Source organism: Anabrus simplex, chromosome 12 (genome assembly GCF_040414725.1).
Source record: "Anabrus simplex isolate iqAnaSimp1 chromosome 12, ASM4041472v1, whole genome shotgun sequence".
Classification (NCBI taxonomy): Eukaryota; Metazoa; Arthropoda; class Insecta; order Orthoptera; family Tettigoniidae; genus Anabrus; species Anabrus simplex.
The window spans coordinates 50,289,716-50,311,083 of NC_090276.1; positions in this window are offsets into that span (position 1 = coordinate 50,289,716).

Sequence of the window (21,368 nt, forward strand, 5' to 3'; positions counted from 1 at the left end):
TTATCCGTTTTTTCTCTTTCTGTGAGAGAACAGTATGTTTGTCTCTCTGGATGTCTGCCTGTCGCACAGTATCGATCCATGTGTTCAACGAGATGGTCTTCCCATATCGAACTACTCTTATTCGATTAGCGCTAATGACGTGGTATCCTCGCTTCACGTTATCTCATTAAGATAATGTTATTGATACGGCGGGCGCAGAACGGTTCACTGGTTGCAGCGACCTACATTTCACAGCTGGAGCAGTGGAAGAGATTAATCTGTGATGTTCAGTTCTTCGCGCCTTAATGTAGTGGAAACTACTGTAGGTCCTTACAGACAAAAGGAGCGAATTTCATTGGACAGGGCAAAAGAGAGAAAATTGGTTACGCTATTCGATATTGGAGCGGAATACCCTCTGTTATTATTATTATTATTATTATTATTATTATTATTATTATTATTATCATTTCAGCCATCTATGGGCTGAGATTACGCGACTTCCATTGCTTTCTCAAGTTCTTTCTCCTTCCTCTTTCGCCAGTATTTCTTCATCCGTTGCCTTGCTCGTGCTCGTCCTTCCGCTCAGAATACTCTATTCTTCCTCGTTTTCTCATCAGCTAGGTCCTTCACCTCCTCAACTCTCTGCCTGAAGATATTTCTGTTTGTTTTATCTTCTGCCGTGATCCCATATTTTTTCTAAGTCTCGGTGGACTTCTTTTACCCGTAGGACTTGTGTCTTCGTGTTCACCTGGAAGGTGAGAATCCTGTTGGCGCGTCTTTCTGATCCCATCCTTTTAATATGTCCGTAGAACGTCAATCTCCTCTTTTTCATTGTGCTGGTGATGTTTTCAAATTGTTGGTATAGTTCTTCGTTTGGTCTCATGCGAAACGTAAACTTGTCTGATGATTTTTTGTGTGTCCAAGAATCATTCTGAGGTACCTCCTTTCTTTATTTTCCAAACCAGAGAGTCCCTTCGTCTCAGCTGCGTATAAACTTTCAGGTTTGACTATTATTATTATTATTATTATTATTATTATTATTAATTTGTTATGCCCAAATAAGGTGCGCATCTGAACTTATTAGCACTTTTTCTTTTTCTTCTTCTCTTCTCAATATCTCTTCATCCTCTCGCTGTGTTCCATTTTACGTTGTTTAGTTCAACCTATATATAGTCACGTAGTCTTTATAGGAAATTTGTGTTTGTGAATTAAAGTTCTGAATTTTATTCTATCTTGAACGGTTTCTTCAGTAACGCCAGTTTCATTTAGGTCTTCACTGATTTCTTTAAGCCAAGTATTGTGATTCTTCATTTTAAAATTTTAACATTTTCTTTGTGAGCCTCCTATTATTCATTCTATATAAGCGATCATAAAATTGAAATCGCCTTTTCCTGATTGTGTCTGTGATTTTTTCTGTAACTTGATAGATTTTATGTGATTTCTTTTTCATCCAAATTCCACTTTTGCATTATTTCTTCTTCTTCTTCTTCTTCTTCTTATTTCATATTTGGCCTTCGAAGGATGATGTAAAATTTGTATTAATTATTTTCTGTTTTTATTTTGTTCGCCAGTAGTTCTATATTATTTGGCTTTGTTGTTTTCTCCTCTTTTTCCGTTCAGATGAAACTGGTTCTTGCTTTCTTTTTCCTGCAAACCCTTAAAATCTTATATTATCCTTCTAAAAAATTATTATTTCCTGTATTATGCCTTCTTTTATCCCCATTTACTCCAAAGATTGCCATTCTTATTTCTATAAACATGTTTAAAATACTTTTGGTGAATCTGTTTTCGTCAATTTTCATCCTCATTAATTAACTCTCCTCTTTCGGATTTTACCCGACATCTTTTAGCTTTCTTCGCTCTTATATAGACCGTCGTTTTCCCTGTGTCTAAACTCCCCTTTTTTCTCTTTTCTTTGTTTCCTAATTTTTTCTCTACCGAGATCGATACCTGCAGTCGCTTAATTGCGGCCAGCATCCAGTATTCGGGAGATCGTGGGTTCGAACCCCATTGTCGGCAGCCCTGAAGATGGTTTCCCATTTTCATACCAGGCAAATGCTGGGGCTGTACCTTAATTAAGGCCACGGCCACTTCATTCCCATTCCTAGCCCCTTCCTGCCTCATCGTCGCTATAAGACCTATCTGTGTCGGTGCGACGTAAAGCAAATAACAAAAAAAAAAATTTTCTCACAAACTTCCATTCTTCTCTCTCTTCCATTTATCCTGATTTTATAGTAAACATGCATTCCATAGCATAGACACTTCCGGGCTTTATTACTGCATCGTAATATATTATTATTATTATTATTATTATTATTATTATTATTATTATTATTATTATTATTATTATTATTATTATTATTATTATTATTATTATCCGTGGGACTTCCTTTCAGAAGACAAAATATATGACGAACATCAGTGTTGGACGTCAATGAATGGGTCTAATTATGGAGAGATCGGGCGAGTCGAGAGTTTCAAATATCTCGATGAAGTATCGAGCGAGTTGGCCGTGCTGTTAGAGGCGCGCAGCTGCGAGCTTTCAATCGGGAGATAATGGGTTCGAATCCCGTGCCGGCAACCCCACAGATGTTTGTACGTGGTTTCCAAGGCAAATGCTGGGGATGTACCTTAAGTAAGGCCACGGCCAATTTCTGCCCACTCCTAGCCCCTTTCTTTATCCATCGTCGGCATAAGACCTTTCTGTGTCGGTGCGACGTAAAGCAAATTATAAGAAATTTTTTTAAAATCTGTGGGAAATGCCTCAGAAAATGGGCTGGCATTAAGAAAATCCTTAGCAGTTGGAGTGTTAAAGCAAAAACCTTCAACTTCGCACGTTTTTGTCTTATTTTAACTTGAGAAACTTTGCGTGTGTCTCATCTTCCAGTCTAACTAACATGCTCGCTTTCTTTATTCATTTCCGAAACACTTATACTCATTCGTCGCTTTCACGAAGGAAGAATTTCATACGAGCTGCCACCTTCAGTTCCTTGTGATCTCTCCACCAACAATTCACGAACGTGGTCGATGGAAACCTGCGGACGCATATGTACATTTAATTGACCAGCTGATGATCTTCAACCCCCTCCAACTCCTCTAACCCCTCGTCCATTTACGAGTACTAGATATGGATATTAGGAAGTGTCGCGACACAACTTACAGGAGTTCTAATAGGCCAGGTCCCTAATATTTATGCAAACCTCATAGCAGAACTGTTACCCGGGCTAGGCTGTGCATGTTATTCACTTCAGTAAGTTTGCACACTCTAACTTGTAAATGCCCGAACGTCGGGCTTTAGTTTCCTGCAAGTGGTAGTAAAAGATGGGAGAGGGGCGACTAAAAGGGGACTTGGAGCGTTGGTTGGCGAGCCTACTTTACCTAGCTTAGTTTGGCATTCCTTCTACGTACTTACCAGTCTCCTCGAAGTTTCCTATCCGACATTTCGCGGCCAACACTTTGTTCTTCTCATATCCCTCGATGGTATTAGGAATCCGAAGGCTAGGGACTGCCGCACCTAGAAATGACATGGTCAAATGCGCCACTGGAAACAAAATGTACTCAGTAGTCAGTAGCGAAATTATAAATTTCTTTTTATTGGCTCGAGAAAGAAAAAAAATACTGCCATATGAGCTACCATACGAAGTATTGTGAAAATTAGTGACTGCGAAAACATATCACACATTTGTTTTCAACTCCTGCTCCTCCCTCGGTGCCTTCTATCGAAGTATTAGGAAAAGACATCAGTAAAGCCCGGATTTTTATGCAGTAACAGGTTAGATTGCAAACTAATTTGGTTTGTAGGAAGTGTCGGCCTCCCGCTCTTCCATAATGTAGCAAGAGTAACATAAATTATAGGGGTTCTGATGGGCCTACCCCTACGTTTTATGCAAACCCCATAACATAATCGTTGTGAAGGTAGGCTATACTTGCTATTCGCTTCAGTAAGTTTGCATTCTAACCTATTAATGCATTAAAATCCGGGCTCTAGACATCAGTGTAGTATTCGGCTATACACTATAAAGCAAAATATCGCCGTTCGATTATATTTTTCGAAGAGCTCATCACTGCTGCCAACTTGACTAGTTACATATTGAAATCATGAGACTCAACAAACTAACCTCACAATATGTCAATAGTGGAGGTTCCGTTACCCGAGGAAATGATCAATATTCATAATTAAGTCGGATTAGAAGCTCTATGACGAATTAAGGAAATACAGCCTACACACACTGTCTCACCTTCACTTAATTTAATGTTACATGTTTCTGCCTTGGTTTTGATATACGCATTACTATAGTCGTACTCTTCGGTGTTTGCCTTGTGTAAAATAATTCAGCTCCCTTCTTCAAATTTGCTATTACGCTGTAATAATACGCAGAAGCAAATATATTACATGTACATATGCCGTAAGTCAATAGGAATACACAAAAGCTAAGTCTGCAGATCGTACCAAAGTCGTGGCAAGACAAGGTTAGGTTAGGTGAGGTTGATAACAAAATGTTCCTCCATTCCAAATGAACTTATATATATATATATATATCGAGAGAGAGAGAGAGAGAGAGAGAGAGAGAGAGAGAGAGAGAGAGAGGAGGAAATGTTGCTTTCCTTTTTGGAGGAGTTCTTGTAGGTTTCTCTTTTTTTCTTATATGTATCTATCTAGGTGTTCTGCCTTATGGCAGGTCTTGTCATGGGATGAACCTCTTCCACTGTTGCCTGTCCTGCGCCAAGTTTTTCATGTCCGAATATTTATTTCCTTGGATATTGTCCAACATTTGATATTTTTTCCTTCCTCTTCCTCGTTTGCCTTTCACCATTCCTTCTATTCCTTCTTTCAGTAAACAGTCCCTCCTCAAACAATGTCCGATCCAGTTCATTTTTCTCCTAATGATTTGTAACATACTTCGTTCTTCTCCAACTCTTCGTAATACCTCCTCATTCCTTACCTGGTCTTCCCATTTCACTCGTTCTGTTCTCCTCCATGCCCACATCTCTAGTGCCTCCAATCTTCTCTCATCTTTCTTTCTCAATGTCCAAGTCTCTGCGCCATACAGCGCTATGCTCCAAATGTAACACTTAGCAAGTCTTTTCCTCAAATCTTTGTTTAGTGGTCCACAAAATAATTTTGATTTTTTCCTAAAGCCTTCTTTTGCTATGGCAATTCTTTTCTTAATTTCTGTTGCGCAATACATATCATCTCTGATCATACTTCCCAAATACTTGAAGTTACTGACTTGCTCTATTTCTTCTTATCCTAATTGAATTCTATACATACGAAATGGACGAAATATAACTGTATTACTAAAATGCTGCCTTCGGCATTAAACACCAACTACGTTATTGAATGCATTATTCGAACAATTCTACTGATTTGGAATTATCCCAAGTACTTATACGCAACACTAGTGATTTTAACAAAACGGCAATTATAGTACGTTTAATCTTTGAAGTCAAGAAAAAATCATGACTACATCGTGCAAAGCTGCAAGATTAACAGTAATTTTGTTAATAATAAAAGAAACTAAAGGGGACCGATGACTTAACACGGAGAAAGAATAATGTTGTGTATGAGTGTACATGGCAGGGAGTATAATCCGGGACTATCAGATAAGTTCGCCTTGAAATATATTTCGAGGTTTAACCTTTAAACTAAAAGGACGCAATTACCGGGCGAGTTGGCTGTGCGCGTAGAGGTGCGCGGCTGTGAGCTTGCATCCGGGAGATAGTAGGTTCGAATCCCACTATCGGCAGCCCTGAAGATGGTTTTCCGTGGTTTCCCATTTTCACACCAGGCAAATGCTGGGGCTGTACCTTAATTAAGGCCACGGCCGCTTCCTTCCAACTCCTAGGCCTTTCCTATCCCATCGTCGCCATAAGACCTATCTGTGTCGGTGCGACGTAAAGCCCCTAGCAGAAAAAAACAAAACAAGTAAGCACATTTATTAGATTCACTGTTCCTTTCGTCCATTCCTTTTTCACGTTCACACTGTATGCCGGAGCGCCCAATTTGTGGAACCGCACTGCATTAAAGGCCAGCTAGTGTCCTGGCATAATTCCCGAGGCACTTCCTTTTCGTTGGACAAGTAAGAGCGTTCCGTATCCAGACACTCATATCCGAGAAGATATCTTCTTCACTACCAGGACTTTTAGTGTGTAACACGCTGTGCACATAACACCCTGGTAGCAGCACTACTGCACTGTTCAATTCAGATGGCCTCAAACTGAAGGTGGGACGTAGTAACCAGTCAGATGCAATGTAGACGTCTCACTAATTTATAACGGTTTGTAATAGTCCCCTAAATTTTGTCCACACATACTGACCAAGTCTGTGATGTATGGTATCACTACAGTTCCTACAGAACATGCACAAATCATTTTCTTTCATGTGGATGCGGTGTAGCTTACTATTCGTGAGTATTTTATCATGGATTTCCCTGTACCACGTGTCCCGAGGTGTTTCGGGAACTGCGCGATTCGATGAATTCCTCCAGACACGGTACCAGATGACAATCTGCGCCGTCTTCATGATGGTAGGGGCTTGATATTGTTGTCTGGTGGTAGGGTGCGGGCTCCTGGTCTCGGGTGGTTTTCAAGCAGCTGTTGGCAACACTGGTTCCAAATTTCGCTTAGTACGTCAATCATATAAGAATGCCAAATATAATGTAATATTTGTTTTTATGAAAAATGAACTGGAAGGTGGGTATTATTATGTTGTGTGAAGGCACGCGACTTGGTATCAGCAATGGCATGTCGATAACGACAGGGGGATACTCCTTTGGAAAGGCTATCAATATCAATTAACCGGGTCACTATCTATCAGCGCAGTGTAACGCGAGCCGCTCTGACCTTGAGATAACACGTCCATCACTCATTTGTTAATTATACGAGCTGTCACAATGTTTACGATCAATAGATGACGTAATTCAGAGTGGAACTGTTTTAATAATAATTTTACTTGCTTTACGTCCCACTAACTACTCCTTTACGGTTTTCGGAGACGCCGAGGTGCCGGAATTTAGTCCCGCAGGAGTTCTTTTTACGTGCTAGTAAATCTACCGACACCAGGCTGACGTAATTGAGCACCTTCAAATACCACCGGACTAGCCAGGATCGAACCTGCCAAGTTGGGGTCAGAAGGCCAGCGCCTCAACCGTCTGAGCCACTCAAACCGGCGGAACTGTTTTCGTTGCTCCAGACGAATATTAGGCTTTTAGGAGGAGTCGTCTAGTTCGCTCTTCTGTAATGTAAGGAGAGTTGCATAACTCTCTACCTGACGGCTAAACCAACGTGCCACATTTTATGCAACTTAAGAGCCGTACGATTATTATTATTATTATTATTATTATTATTATTATTATTATTATTATTATTATTATTATTATTATTATTATTATTATAACCGCCAGAGACATATAAATGGCGGCCCCGTGGTGTAGGGTTGCCGTGCCTACCTCTTACCCAGAGGCCCCGAGCTTGATTCCCGGCCAGGTCAGGAATTTTTACCTCGATCTGAGGGCTGGTTCGAGGTCCATCCAGCCTACGTGGTTAGAATTGAGGAGCTATCTGACGGTGAGATAATGGCCCCGGTCTAGAAAGCCAAGAATAACGGCCGAGAGGATTCGTCGCGCTGACTACACGACACCTCGTAACTGCAGGACTTCACGCTGAGCAACGGTCGCTTGGTAGGCTAAGGCTCTTCAAGGGCTGTAATGCCATCGATAAGAGAAACAGAGCCATATAAAGCGTAAGTCCACTGTCATTTTATTTTATGGCATTAAAATAATAATAATATAATCATTTAAGTGTAAATTATATTAGTGACTGAGTTCAGTAATCAAAATTACACCAAAAATATTAAGAACAATCATGAGTATTTATTGCCTAACTCATAACGCAACATAAATACTCTTCAACTCACGCGTTTTCTCTCTCCTGTAAAATGACTAAAATGTGCATATATTGAGATTCTCTCTTCTTTAACATCAATAATAATAATAATAATAATAATAATAATAATAATAATAATAATAATAATAATAATAATAATGTTTGAATCACATAACTGTCAGCTTGTATTCGGGAGATAGTGGGTTCGACCCCCAGAGAGAAAAAAACGTAAGTTGTAGAACGTATTTACTCCATTGTGACTTAGACAATAAATGTTCTTCATTGTTCTTGATATATTTGATGTAATTTTTGTCTCTGAACGCATTCATTATTATAATTTACACTTAGAATTGCTAAGTTTTATATGGATCTATGTTTCATAAAATGAATAAAATGTGACTTACGGTAGCTTAGCTCTCAGATACTCAACTTATAGCGGTTGTAATAATATTATTAATAATAATAATAATAATAATAATAATAATAATAATAATCGTATGGCCTGAGCTACCACTTAGAGGCATTTCAATTTGACGCCATCTGTCTGTCTGTTCGTCAATTTCGACGTACCGTTTTACTCTAGGCCCACTAGATGGCAGACCGAGTAAACCGAAACGCTCTTGGGCGTCTATGACTGAGTTTTAATGAATTTTCTCGGGTAAACTCCAAATGTGTTATCACAGATCTTTTACATAACAACATCGTACGATATTAAGTGCTGAATGGACTTTCTGCCCTACAAAATTCCGATTACCTCTGCCGGGTTTGAACCCAATACCTTGGGATCCGCACGGCGACACTCTACGACTCATCCACAGAGGCAACTAGCGGTCGTAATAGGCCGTACCCTTCATGTTTATGCAAACCTCATAGCAGAACTATTGCCCGGGCAATCGTATACATGTTACTTCCTTCAATAAATGTGTATTCTCACCGGGTGAGTTGGTCGTGCGGTTAGGGGCGCGCAGCTGTGATCTCGCATCTGGGAGATAGTGGGTTCGATCCCCACTGTCGGCAGAGCTGAAGATGGTTTTCCGTGGTTTCCCATTTTCACACCAGGCAAATGTTGAGGCTGTACCTTAATTAAGGCCACGGCCACTTCCTTCCCATTCCTAGACCTTTCCTGTCCCATCGTCGCCATAAGACCTATCTGTGTCGGTGCGACGTAAAGCAACTAGCAAAAAAATGCGTGTTCTAACGTTGTTGAACTCACAAAGACACACGCGAGGTTGTCAGTTGTGTAAACTGTTTTATTCACAAATTATTCTAGCAGTTTCCCGCTGACTCCGCCCGCAATGTACAAAGTGTGGTGTTGTTCGTTACTATCCTCACGGATGTATTTGTAAAGTTTCGAGTTAATGAAATAAAGCACAAGATCTGCTTCGGTAATACAATGTAATATTATGTCAACAAAACACTTGAAAATACATCACACAAAGAAATTGAATTCAACGTTCCTTGGAACAACACTACGCGCCGAACTGTTAAAAAGTCATTCAAAGATCTTCATCACGGACACAAATGTACTCATAACTCTTCTCAGAATCGACCAATTTAAGTAGTTATTACCTTCAAAGAAAGCGCTTGATCCACTGACTGTTTTTAGATGAAAACGAACTGCGTACCTCAATTAGAACTAAAGATATGATTGGTTCAATGAGAAAAAATATTGAAGAAATGAGACGTCAAATTGAATGTGCACTCATAACTTTCCTCAGAATGAACCAATTTGAAGAGCTTAAATGAAAGGGCATGGTCCACTGAATGTTCTTATGCCGAAACGAACTCCGTGCCTCAATTAGAATCAAATATATGATGGCTTCATGGAGACAAAAAATTGAAAAATCAAATAATTTGAGGAAGGCGGAAGTTAAGTGATTTCTAGTACCTGATGACAAATCTGTGCATAAATACCTGACTTTAGTTTTCATAAAGGTTTTAAATATATAGATACATATTATACACACACGATCCTTGCACTAATAAACTGCCGTCTTGAACAAAACACTGCAACGAAGAAGAAGACTGCATGCAACCTTCGCATGTCAACCAGCTACCAACACAACAAAATCACAAGAAGTTCACATACTTGACTAACGACTTTCACTAGCGACTCTAGCTAACAACTCTACTCCAACTCCCAAGGCTGCTTATTTATATACATCGCCTGGCCAGGCTTCTAGAAAAGTATGACACAACATTTTTTTCTCGTAATTTCTAGAGTCTCTAATAACCTATTTATAAATGGATCAAATGTTCTGTAACTCTCTAGCGACAAGGATACGGCCTGGCCTTCTCAATTTAGCGCTCCAGCTTTCACTGATCGTGTCTGTTTTTGGCTCAGCTATCAGTCATAATCACTTATTGTTTTAATTCCATCATGCCTCATTTGCTTTCACTCTATTCTTCATTGCGTTTTAACATATTCCTTTAGGATCAATTTCTTACTGAAGATGGCTGAAACGAGTTGAAACATGTATGATTAATTTTTTTTCCATCTAAATATGGAGATATGTATGTACTGAATAGGAGGACAAATTAAATTTCCTCTGTAAAGTGAAAAATACAGAAGAATACTGAAGGTGATGTGGGTGGATAGAATCACGAAATAAGAGATATTGAATTGAATTGGTCAGAGGAGAACGACTTGGCGAAATTTGACGAGAAGAAGAGGCAGAATGATTAGGACACCCACGTCTTGTTCAGTGAGTTTTTGAGGGAAGTGTGGGTGGTTACATCGGCACGGGTCGACCAAGGTGTGAATATGACGAACAGATTAAAGTAGATGCAGTTGATACGTAGAAATGCAGAGGTTAGCACAGGATAGGGTGGCATGGAGGTCTGTATCAAACCTGTGTATGGCCTGATAACCCAAACAGCAACATCGTATGTGCAAGGCGAACCCAGTGATGCACAATTATAAGTTATCGTACAATAGTTCAACCTTATGTCGTTCTCCGCATTCCGTATTGTACTGGCTTCTGCGATAGTTTACCATGATCAGAATTGTTTACTTGACCTGCCTTAAAGGTAGGAAAATATGTGTCTCATCAGCTTCTTTCTGATCTCCTATAAAGTTTGTAAAAGGGGCTGCCTGGCCGAGGCGGTAAAGGCGTGGTCGGTTCGCCCGGAAGGACATGGGTTCGAATCCGCGTCAGGAACTCGTAAAATTTAAGAAACGAGATTTCCACTTCCGGAGCTGCACATGGCCCTGAGGTTCACTCAGCCTACAACAAATATGAGTACCAGGTTGATCCCTGGGTGCAAAGGCGGCCGGGCGTAGAGCTAACCACTCTACCCCATCACGTGCCGAGGTTGACCATGGTGGAAGCCTTTACCTTCCAGTACTCCCAGGGCCTTCATGGCCTGTACGGAGGTGACATGGTTTTGCTTTGCTTTGCTTTGCTTTGTAAAGTTAGTAAAATGCCTCATACGATAATTTTCCTCTTACGCCCAGAATTATAAGTATATTTATTTATTTATTTATTTATTTATTTATTTATTTATTTATTTATTTATTTATTTATTTATTTATTATCCATGAAAATGCCCTACTTTGTCTAACATATTAGGGCTGTAGGCTATAACTAGTTACCTTAAATAGTACAAACATATAATACAAAATTAACTAATCTGGGAGAAAAGGAAAAACTGTTCTTACATTTTTCTAAAATAAACTGCATAAACTTAAATAATTCATTCAAACAACAGATCTTGTGACATATCCTAAAATTGTTGTTGTTGTTGTTTGAGTCATCAGTCCATAGACTGGTTTGATGCAGCACTCCATGCCACCCTATCCTGTGCTAACCTTTTCATTTCTACGTAACTATTGCATCCTACATCTGCTCTAATCTGTTTGTCATATTCATACCTTGGTCTACCCCTACCGTTCTTGCCACCTACACTTCCTTCAAATACCAACTGAACAAGTCCTGGGTGTCTTAAGATGTGTCCTATCATTCTATCTCTTCTTCTCGTCAAATTTAGCCAAATCGATCTCCTCTCACCAATTCGATTCAGTATCTCTTCACTCGTGATTCGATCTATCCATCTCACCTTCAGCATTCTTCTGTAACACCACATTTCAAAAGCTTCTATTCTCTTTCTTTCTGAGCTAGTTATCGTCCATGTTTCACTTCCATACAATGCCACGCTCCACACGAACGTCTTCAAAAACATCTTTCTAATTCCGATATCAATGTTTGAAGTGAGCAAATTTCTTTTCTTAAGAAAGCTCTTCCTTGCTTGTGCTAGTCTGCATTTTATGTCCTCCTTACTTCTGCCATCGTTGGTTATTTTACTACCCAAGTAATAATATTCCTCTACTTCCTTTAAGACTTCGTTTCCTAATCTAATATTTCCTACATCACCTGCCTTCGTTCGACTGCACTCCATTACTTTTGTTTTGGACTTATTTATTTTCATCTTGTACTCCTTACCTAAGACTTCATCCATACCATTCAGCAACTTCTCGAGATCTTCTGCAGTCTCAGATAAAATAACAATATCATCGGCAAATCTCAAGGTTTTGATTTCCTCTCCTTGGACTGTGATTCACTTTCCAAATTTCTCTTCGATTTCCTTTACTGCCTGTTCTATGTAAACATTGAAAAGGAGAGGGGACAAACTGCAGCCTTGCCTCACTCCTTTCTGGATTGCTGCTTCTTTTTCAAAGCCCTCGATTCTTATCACTGCAGACTGATTTTCATACAGGTTGTAGATAATTCTTCGTTCTCGGTATCTGATCCCTATCATCTTCAGAATCATAAATAGCTTGGTCCAATCAACATTTTCTAGATCTACGAATGCCATGTACGTGGGCTTGTCCTTCTTGATTCGATCCTCTAAGATCAGACGTAAAGTCAGGATTGCTTCACGTGTTCCTACATTTCTTCTGAAGCCAAATTGATCTTCCCCCAACTCAGCTTCAACTTGTTTTTCCATTCTTCTGTAAATAATACGTGTTAAAATTTTGCAGGCATGAGATACTAAACTAATAGTGCGGTAGTATTCACACATGTCAGCACCGGCTTTCTTGGGAATAGGTATAACAACATTCTGCCGAAAATCGGATGGGACTTCTCCTGTCTCATACATCTTGCACACTAAATGAAATAACCTTACCATGCTGGTTTCTCCTAAGGCAGTCAGTAATTCAGAGGGAATATCATCAATTCCAGGTGCCTTGTTCCTATTTAGGTCACTCACAGCTCTGTCAAACTCTGACCTCAAAATTGGGTCTCCCATTTCATCAGCATCAGCAGCCACTTCATGTTCCAGAACGAAATTATCTACATCGTTACCTTGATACAACTGTTGGATATGCTCCTGCCATCTTTCTGCTTTGTCTTCTTTCCCTAGAAGTGGCTTTCCATTTGAGCTCTTAATATTCATGCACCTAGATTTCCTTTCTCTAAAGGTTTCCTTGATTTTCCTGTATGCAGCATCTACCTTTCCCAGGACCATACAGCCTTCGACATCCTTGCACTTCTCCTTCAGCCATTCTTCCTTAGCTACCTTGCAGTTTCTATCCACTTCATTCTTTAATCGCCTGTATTTTTTTCTGTCCTCTTCATTTCTAGCATTCTTGTATTTTCGTCGTTCATCAATCAGGTCTAGTATCTCCTGAGTTATCCACTGATTCTTAGTTGATCTTTTCTTCCTTCCTAACATTTCTTCAGCAGCCCTGTTTACTTCATTTTTCATGACTCTCCACTCTTCCTCTACTGTGTTTCCTTCGGCCTTTTCATTTAGTCCTTGTGCAACATGTTCCTTGAAACAATCCATCACACTCTTTTCTTTCAACTTGTCTAGATCCCATCTTTTTGCATTCTTTCCTTTCTTCAATTTCTTCAATTTCAGATGGCATTTCATGACCAACAAGTTGTGGTCAGAGTCCACGTCTGCTCCTGGGAAAGTTTTGCAATCCAACACCTGGTTTCTGAATCTCTGCCTAATCATAATGAAGTCTATTTGATACCTTCCAGTGTCTCCAGGTCTCGTCCACGTATACAGCCGTCGTTTGTGGTGTTTGAACCAAGTATTGGCGAGGACTAAATTATGATCAGTGCAGAATTCAACCAGCCGACTTCCTCTTTCGTTCCTTTGTCCCAATCCAAATTCTCCTACTGTGCTACCTTCTCTTCCTTGGCCTACCACTGCGTTCCAGTCTCCCATCACAATTAGATTCTCGTCACCTTTGACATATTGTATTAAATCTTCTATCTCCTCATATATTCTTTCAATTTCTTCATCATCCGCTGAACTAGTAGGCATATAGACCTGCACTATTGTGGTGGGCATTGGTTTGGTGTCTATCTTGGCGACAATAATTCTTTCACTATGCTGGTCGTAGTAGCTTATCCGCTGCCCTATTTTCTTATTCATTATTAAACCAACTCCTGCATTACCCCTGTTTGATTTCGTGTTGATAATTCGGTAGTCGCCTGACCAAAAATCCTGTTCTTCCTGCCAACGTACTTCACTTATACCAACTACATCTAACTTTAGCCTATCCATCTCCCTTTTCAGATTCTCTAACCTACCACAACGATTCAAACTTCTAACATTCCACGCTCCGACTCGCAGAATGTCAGTATCCATCTTCCTGATGATCGCCCCCTCTCGTGTAGTCCCCACCCGGAGATCCGAATGGGGGACTAGTTTACCTCCGGAATATTTTACCCGGGAGGAAGCCATCATCAGTACATCATTCATACAGAGAGAGCTGCATGTCCTCGGGAGGTGGTTACGGCTGTAGTTTCCCGTTGCTTTCAGCCGTGTAGCAGTATCAACACAGCTAAGCCATATTGAGTATTATTACAAGGCCGTATCAGTCAATCATCTAGACTGCCGCCCTTGCAACTACCGAAAGGCTGCTACCCCCCTTTCGATGAACCATTCGTTAGTCTGGTCTCTCAACAGATACCCATCCGATATGGTTGCACCTGCGGCTCGGCTATCTGCATCATTGGGACACGCAAGCCTCCCCACCGCGGCAAGGTCACATGGTTCGCAGAGGAGGATCCTAAAAATAGGTTTGACTAACATTACTGTACAACAATTTAAGTGTTGTTCCAAAATATATCTAGCTTTGCTGAAGAATGGACAATCAAAATAAGTGAGTTGCAGTTTCTTCATCTCCACAAACACAACTGTTATTACTACTAATTTTGAATTTATACAAATAAAATTTAAATTTTCCATGACCCGCAAGAAACTGAGTGCTGGTGTGGTTTGGTTTCAATAAACTGCAGTACAAACGGTCCTGTACCGTGGGAAAAAAGATTGTTCTTATAACTTTACCCTTTTTACTTGAGTTCCACAGCTTTGACCATTCACTGATTGTGAATTTATTAATATTATTATTATTGTTATTATGATTATGATGATTATTATTATTATTATTATTATTATTATTATTATTATTATTATTATTATTATTATTATTATTATTATTATTATTATTATTATTATTATTATTATTATTATTATTATTATAACTCAACTTGTTTGTGCTCAGAGATGTCCTGCCAAAACATTATAAACTTGATATGGTAAGTATTACTGGTTTAATAACCATCATGTATTTTGTCCTTGAAGTGAAACCACGGTGATATTGGTAGAGGAGTGGAGTAGGTATTGATTCAGCTGTTCGCCCTTGCCTTGTGAAGCCATCCATCATAGTTGTCAGCAAACCGAACCCCTACGTGGAGTTGTTCAGAATTCAGAACGCGTTTTGACGCAGAAGAGGAAGAAAAATAATACTTTGCCGGTAAAAATTTATTCAATGCTAGATTGCAGGCTGCTTTCGTGCGCAGTGGCGGCTTGAAGTTAGACCGGTAATGGATATATTATTGAACAAGATGGAATTTCGAACATCAAACTTAAGCTAAACTTCTCGAGCACGCCTACATTTTACTCTGGAAAGAGCAAACAGTTGCATTCTAGATTTAGGAGAAACGCTTTGTGGCTACGTGCTTAGAAATTGGTTTCGCTGTTACTTAATTATGAATCCCTTCTACTTACCGTGTAGAGTATATCGTGCAAGCATCTTTTTAAAGAATGCTTTGCTGCCCGCACTACGGTACTCATAAGAGATTTGCATAGATGTTAGGGAAATCCATTTTTAGAACCCGAATTATTTATCTGGCGGAGACTTAATTCCGTTCGTATCGCCATTAAAAACGCCTGGAAGGTATGCATAGGCACTTAACGGCGTGAACGCACAAGTTGCCGGCCTAACTACTGCAAGGGAGAGATCTGCAAACGACCCAGTTCGTTCGGTCATGCACGTTCGAATCTTGAGCGGTTTGTCTAGCAGCGTATAGTCTGACGTAAACCGGCTGACGCGTTTACGGACAGTGTCCACGAAGTTACGGCGAACAAACTGAATGGACCGAGGAAAGGAGAGAGGCCAACTAAAAATGTTGGACCCATACAAATATTTTAAAGAAATATGCATTGAATTAATGTCATTATAAACTTAATATAAACACTGCGAAAACAACCTGTCGTTCATTAGTAGATACGGAACATTAACGTGTACTGTTTTTCACAACGTCACAAACATTCATAATCATTGTGTTGTCTGTTTTAGTACCGAATGAATCGAAAGAGTGGCATTTACTATATCTTGGTTAGGCGAGCTACGTTTCTCCCTAATAAAGTCACCAATTGAACTGAAATTTCTTTCACTCGCCTCATTGAAAGCTGGAATAGAAAATATTTTCTTTGCTACAAGAGCAAGTCTTGGATATTCCGTGCTGTTATTTCTGCACTATGCAAGAGGGGTGCCATCAGAAAGGCGATCTTTAATAAATAAATTATTGTAGTAAGAATATCGGCAACGTTTATTCGCCCATCGTCTTTGAAATAATTAACCATTTTTGTGCACATAGGTCTAGGAACCTATTCCCGAAAGAACAATAAAGAGACGGAGTTCTGTTGCACATATTTTGACACAATTCTGTGTAATGTTTTGTTTGATATCATGTGGTACTGTACTTGATGGTTGCACTGTATTCGGCCGCACTTGTGACACACGTGTACTTTCATGTATGAGATAGTAGATAAGGAAGCGCAACATTTACATAGCAATATCCAGAATGTTGACTATTCGTAGTTGTTTCTGGTGAAATGTATTTCCACATTTCGCTCTTCATCTTTTCTTAATTTAGTAATACATCTTGCTCTCTGTCAGGTTTTGCGTTCACTGTGTCTTTGTACTCCCGTTCCATGTTCGCAACGAATGTCGTAATGAATCAGTCGGACCGAATCTGGTGGGTTCGCTCAGACTGCCGAGCGCACGCTGTCGGACAGGTGATGCTCACTAGCGGAGTAGAACTTTACTACACGACTACCTTCGTTCGACCGACCGTAAACGAGAAATACAGACTTCTACCGCAAGGGCGCCTGTGTCATCGCTGCTGTACAGCGGGTTGCGACCTCACCAGGCTGAGTATTCTTGCTTGTATGGATTGCAATGCGAACTTACGACCGCACCAGATGTATGAACCATCAATGCTACGATTGTGTTGTACGTGGATATTCCTTTATTGCCTATCTTCTGCAAGACGTGTTAGTCTTACGAGGAAAGCTGAAGCTGACTGTCCAATGTGTACACTCCAACATTCCGCGTAGACTTCGAAAATTTCCCAACACGATGAGATTGTTCCAGGCTTCCTTTCTCCCTAACGTATGATGTGATAAAAGAACCGGAAAAATTCTTATCTAACAATCGGATGCGACATTGAGAGAAATTAGGATTGATTCGTTTTTATTAGAAAATGTAAATAAAGTATAATTGTTACTGTCAAAACACTGTAGAACAATATAGTTTCTATTAATGTCTGGACTATCTTCGTTGCAATAAGATGATGTTTCAAACATTAGGTGGTTGAAACATGATGGTTCTGACTGACAGTATTCTCCTGCTAATTTCTGTGACATAGCTGTTATAATTTATGACCGCACAAACGTACAATATTCCTGAAACCATTTTCAAACGTCTGATATCCGTCAGTTTTAGGACCCGGTCAGTTACTATTGTTTAATTAATTGGCATACTAATTGGTATCTCATTTCGATGCTCTCACATTTGTAACGACCGAGAATTTTTGCCTTGACAACAGAATAATCTGAATAACGATAATTAGAAATCTTCCCACCACAAACAGAAAATTCACCCGTCCATTCATCTATCTCTCATGATATAGAAGAAAATCGAACGAAATGTATTATTTTGGCGATGTGTTCCGGTGTATGATGTCGCGGCAACGCGAGGGCATGGGCGGCCTCTTCTTGTATTGTGCTTTCGTTTGGTTTTCCAGTGAACATTCTGGAACGCGCAACCAGGATGTTGCTTCTCTATCCGCATCGCGAAGATTCCAATACTTCATCACCGGGGATATAAAACAGGCTCGCCGCGAAGAGACGGCGAGTGAAGGAGAGTTGGTCAGCTTTAGTGTTGGAGTACTGTTGTTGAAGTTCGTGAGCAGTGGTTATCGTCGCTCAGTGTATTGGAGGAGTACAACGGAGAGTGATGTCAAAGTGTGGTCGGTGTTGTTTAGTGGTGCTGTGTTATTGTCTTGTCGACTTAGTTCACTGTTTTGATCGGCCACGTGAGTGATGGATTTGTCTGGAGTCGTGCCAAGGAACAGTCGTGATTGTTAACAGACTGTGTGTTCGAATCTGTGTGCGTGTAGCTGCTGAGTAGAGTGACTGGGCGTGCGAAGCGATGTGAAAAGTGAGCTGAAAATCAATATTACCGAAGGGTTGCCGTTCCAGGTAAAGACTGCCCAGTTTGAGACATATTGCTATGAGGACTTGATTAAAATAAGTTCCAGAATTCAAGGTTTTAGGATTTAAATAGAAATGAACATAAATGTTTATACATGTCTAAATATATCTGAGTGTGATCTGATGATGTCGTTTCAAGAACGAAATATGTCGTTCTGTATTAATTAATTTTTTATCTATCTCAATGGAAAGCAATTTTTTGGTCATGTTAGCCTGGGAAGGCATATATAGCAAGTGGAGATGCAATTCTCCCCTAGTACGTCGGCACTGCATGGTGCGTATCAGATGTATTGTTTGCAGTGGTGTCGCTACTGGCGTGCTAGCCGGCCAGTGTCTTAGGAAAGTGCGGTATCCAACTGATGAGACCATGCCACACTGGGGCGAAACATTGGTAATTCTTTTACGATTGAGTTTCCTGAATTTTATTTGATTAGAACGTGTCCGAAACGAGCACGTAGGAGGGATAGGGAGAGATTGCATAAATAGCGGGGAAAATTCAAGAAGCACGATTGCAATGATTTAGCCATGTCATGAGAAGAAACTCAGCAGGGAAAAATATAAGATGGGTAGTAGGATTGCTGACTGGACACTGCCATCCTAAAAAGCAGTAATTGGAGTAATAAGAGACAATGTATGTAGGAAATGTAACGATGCGGAATAATCAGTTGAACACATACTCTTTGAATGTGAGAAGCTGGGAAGAATCAGAATCTCGACACTGGGATTACCTGGTGAAGGGAGAAGAAATATCCGAGAAGACCCAATAAGAAGGCCCCGCAACTTTATGAAGGAAGCATGTATAATAAGGTGGGGATCAAGGAAAACAGATGGTAGCAAAAGATCTTCGAGGTCAACTCTAAAAGGAACTTTTTAAAGAGACCCCATGAATAAAGGAAGAAGAAGGATATGAGGATGATAAAGACAGGAAAATCTGAAAGAAGAAGAAGAAGAAGAAGAAGGTCAACGTGGGTTATTCTAGCCTGGTGCAGTCCCACCGGTGGTGGAAGATGCTGTTGTGTGTGTGGTGTTGCAGTAATGTAGGGGACAGCCAGGGGCGAAAAGTTAGCGCGTGCAATGCAGGCAGGCCCGGGTCTTTAAGGGGCCCCGCAGACCTCTCGCAAAAATAATAAAATACCCTAGCCTGGCGTCACGCTGCACGGAAATGGTCTGGGCGGTTTTGTAGAATCAGTCGAAAATCATGTAGTTGCTTTTTACTTGGTTGCATCTACCAGCACTTCACTGCGTGGAGTGTAACACAGCAGAACTGTAAATAGTACTTACCCTTGCTGTCTCTCGCAGCAATTTCTTCAGAAAAGACCCGCACCAAATTATTTATAAATAATTACAACAATGAAAATTGATACCAAAATACCGTATTTAGTTCGGAAATGACATTTCGTGATGTGTAGTGCACCCGAGATTGTGCTACGCATAAATTTTGCAGAACATTTCAATTTTTTCACACATTTATTCGACAATAGTGTAGAATGCCAATAAGAAGTTGGTGTGGTAACAATCAACTCAGTTTGGAACGAGCTCTCTTTGCGTAAAGTTAATAATAGGCTTATCAGTTGTCCGCTCTGATATTTTTCAAACTTTATTTTAATGTCGAAAAATTTCTTAGCTGGGGTCTCCATACTACGAAAAAACTTAAAATTAAGCATTTTCCTCAATTGTGCCGAAAGTTGAAGGGATAAAGGGCCCAGGAATATTTCAAATTGTGAGTCTTGGATAGCTCTATATTAAGTTAAAAGAAGGTATATAATGGTTCCACCATTCAATACTATTAAAATATGAAATGTAAGTTTAAATTCCTATTGAATTAAAATTTGTACCGGTTTCGACCAGTATTTGACGTATTTGATCTACGACTTTTTCATTATATTTGGATCTATTTATACGCAGTGCTAATTTCTAAGATTATACAATGCCTCATAAACTGCAACTGAACTCTTCAAATACTTACTCCGTACTACATTTAAGTGCGTATTTGATTCTTCTTCACACACACAGAGTGCTCTCTAACATATATGTCTTAATAACGTATTTGATCTAAGACTTCTTCATAGACACGCATTACTGATACTTAAAATTATATAGTGCCTCATAAACTACAACTAAAAATACGTATTTGACTTCTACATGACTTTGAAATCTCAACGCACAATGCTCCTTAAAGATTTTAGTGCTTCACTAACAGAAACCAAGCAGAATTATTTAAACTTCGCATTTTATTTTTTCTATGCATTGTTTTATACTTAAGTCATTTGAAATTGTCTGATGATGTCCATGAATACTGATTGGAACCGGTACCAATTTTAATTAAACAGGAATGTAAACTTACATTTATTATTTTAGTAGTATTGAAAGGTGCCTTCTTTTAACTTAATATCGAACTCACTTCAATACGGAAAAATTAAAAATTCTTATTTCTTAATTTGATAGCCCTGTCAGACTAAAAATACAATTGCGAAATTCACTCCCGGCCTAAATGTAATTCTGGAAAAAAAGCCTAAAATCGCTTGTTTAATTACTCGGTTTCTTTTGTATTCAAATTAATTTATTTACGTAATTCTTTCTCTAATGTGTTCCTTGGTTCAATACCCTCAGGCATTTTTTTAAAACAGTCCACACCGAATGTTGCTATAAGGGCTCAAGTGAAACTCTGTATTGACTCACATTAGCGCTCGTAGCGGTAGAAA